Source organism: Octodon degus, unplaced genomic scaffold, assembly GCF_000260255.1.
Source record: "Octodon degus isolate 3935 unplaced genomic scaffold, OctDeg1.0 scaffold00227, whole genome shotgun sequence".
NCBI classification, from domain to species: Eukaryota; Metazoa; Chordata; class Mammalia; order Rodentia; family Octodontidae; genus Octodon; species Octodon degus.
In genome coordinates, this window is record NW_004524803.1 from 3,709,467 (window position 1) to 3,712,799 (window position 3,333).

The window sequence follows — 3,333 nt, forward strand, 5'->3', positions numbered from 1 at the left end:
TTTTCTTCCATTTTGACCAGCTGCACCAGTATCTTCAAGATCTGAAACTCTATCTTCACTTTCACTCAAACAATTTTGCAAGCTTGCGATTGAGATTTTACGTTCCTCTCTATCTCTTTGACTGTGCTTCATGTGATCTATTTCTTTCCTGTATTAATTCAAGAAATCCCATACTTTTCTAATCTACATTTTCTTTGTCAATGTCTTCTTTGGAAGCAGTCGTTAATTCTTTTACTGCAGATATTTTTCCACATTGGGTTTCCTCCATGTGTTTCTGTGTTTGATTCTTTAGTTCACATGCTATTAATTCAGCAACTTCTTTTTTTATTTCAGATGTTATTTCTGATCTGAGTTCCACTATACCTTTCTACAGTTGTATCTTTATTTCAGACGCTATTGATTCAGAGATTTCAGCCTTGTGATTCACAATTTCTTCTGTGCTAGTGTCCTCTGCACTTGTGCTGGGTGGGCTTGGGGTCTGAGATTACATTTTGCTCCTTCTCGTCATTTTGTATAACACTGTCCTCTGACCATTGTTTTAGAGCTTTGGTGCAGTTATAACCTTAGCTCCTACTCATATTCTGGTGCAGATCTACAAATTTTGAATTTATCCAGTTGTTCCTGGCTTGGGTCTGGCTACTGTGCTCAGCTCCTTCCTGCTGCCACCCTTGGGAATGAACCTGTTGTGCCCCTCTGGCAAGATGTTCTGCTCCTGGACTAGCTGGTTGGTTCTGTCCCCTACTCTCTTTGCAGGGACTACAGCTGCAGAGTTTCACCCCAGGCCTATATTCCAGGCCTGGGCTGGGTCTGAGGGGGACAAGGGTGTGTAGGAGAGAGGGGAAGCTCTCCCACACACTTGCAGTGCCTGGACTTCAGCTGGATGTGGGGGTTCCCGAGAGCGCGTCAGAAGTTCTCACTCAGTGGGCTTGGAGGGGAGTTCCGGAGTGGTGGAGGAGTCCCAAGGATGAGGCAGAGTGTCTCACTCATGCAGCCTGCCTGGGTTTGGTCCAGAGAGCAGTTTTGCTAACTTCAAATAGATTTTTTAAAATTTCCTGTGTATTTCTTTGAATGTGCTACATGCATTCTATTTCTTTGCTATATTGCTCATTGAAAGTTTCCATCATTTTTCTGTTCTCCTCTATTTTTTAATCAGTTTCTTCCTTAGAAACCCTAAATAATTCTTTCATTATAGTTATCTTTTCTTTTTCTTTTCTTAACCTGGGAGATCATTTCTGACCTGATTTCCTCCATGCCTTTCTTCAGTTGTTTCTTTACTTCAGTTGCCATTATTTCAGAGATTTCAGGTGCGTAACTTCCAATTTCTTCCATGTTAATGTCTTATGAGTTTCTGGGTAGGCTCAGGGCCTGAGACTGCATTTTTCTCCTTATTTTTGTCATTTTTCTATTTTATCAACAACTCTTCATTTTGATTTCTGTGATACTTTTTGTGAAAGTTTGATAGTATGTAGCTGTATCACTCTAGTCAGAGTTTCTCTGTAAACAGCCTGTGTTTTAGGTATCTCTCCTGTGTAAGAGATTCTTATTTTGTGTGTGTCCTAGAATTTTGCTTTCTGTATTGATTGAGAATGAGATATTGGTTTCCATTTGCCACTGCCCTACATTCTTCAACATAGGGCTTTGGTTAGGTTAGTACCCAAGTGCCTCCCGATATTATTACTCAAGGGAGAACATGTGGTTAAGGCATGTATGGTTTCCTATTTACAGAAGTATAATTACTAATGCTAATAACAGCTAGTAAAATTTAGAAACCAACCAACTTTCATAAGTAGTGGGTTTGTAGTTTAGACCCTAGAGGCAAACATTATAGCTACATAACAAAGCAGATTGTAAATTGGAAATTTGTTTTTAAATTAGTTCCTCTGAGTTCTGTCTGGGCACCTCCTATTCATATACTTGGAGTCTTCTAGGCAGACTAATTTACCCAAGTTACCTCCTGCCACCTCTGTGCTACGAGAATCCTACTGTAGGTCCGGGCTTTACCCTGGGCCCCACTGGGCCTAGTAGTATGCCTCAGGTCAATTAGGTCTAGTTCTACCACTCTTGGGACTGGCTACTGTATTCAGCTCCTTCTGGCTGGTCCTTGTTGAAGTGGACAGCTGGGCCTGGCTGCTGGGCTTGGCAGCTCCTTCTGTATATGCCCCGCCAAAGTGGACCCAGCAGCTCTTTCAGGCTGTGCACCCCCTGAAGGGAACCTGGCAGTTTCTACAGGCTGCACCCAGCCAGAATGGACCCCGTGGCTCCTTCCAGATACACCCCAGAGAAGTGGATCCCCTGACTCCTTCAGGCTGTAAACTTTTTCAATAAAATTACTAGGGTTAAAAGCTCTAAAACTGTATTCAAAAAGTTTACAAAAATGAACAGAAATCTTAGAGATTTCTGTAGTAATGTGGTTAGGAATAAACATATGGGTGGGGAAACAAAATACTTAAGTCATATCAAATTAATTGCACACATTGGGCCGGGGATATGGCTCAGTGGAATAAGCGCTTCCCCGGCAAGTGCAAGGACCTGAGTTCAATCCCTGGTTAAAAAAAAAAAAAAAAAAAAAAATTGCACACAATTTTATTCATTGATCATACTTTAATTCTGTCATTTATAGTTTAAAAACTAGGCATAAAGTACTCTGGATTAAATTAGATTAGTGAAATGGATCTTTAATTTAAATAGATTTATACACATTTTTTTTTCAAATCAAATAGGAAGTACAGTTTCAACAAATAATACACTGCATATATTCTTCTTAGTGGTTAATTGCTGTTATACACATTTTATATATACAATGTTTTAAAAAATATAAGCAGCAAATCTTATTCAGGATCTCAGATCATTTCTCTAGTGAATGGCTGGGAAATTTTCAGCTACTGCTAAAAATTAATCCAGCTCTGTGTAAAGTATGTGCTTAAGTATGTTTAATGTTTTTGTTCAGTCCCTAGTACCACTTGCCTCTCTCCCCCCAAAAGAGAATATAGATTAAGAAATAATTAGAAACTCAAAATTTAAATATTCACAACTTTAACAATTTCTGAAGAAAATCCTATGTGTGGCACCATAGAGTCTAAATATAATTCATATTAAAGATGGAGCAAGAAAGTGTAGAGAATTGGGGTATTTTTTCTACCACAAGTATGAAATTCATATTGAATAATAAACTTGTGAAGTAACTATAGATTTTTTAAAAAAAAATACATTGTAAAATTGTATTTACAAAAAATCCAAAAATCATTAATACTCAATCAGAATGGTCTTTACAATACTTTTATACAGAAGTGATTAAGAATATTTCAAGCTGGGGCTGGGGAGATGGCTCAGTGG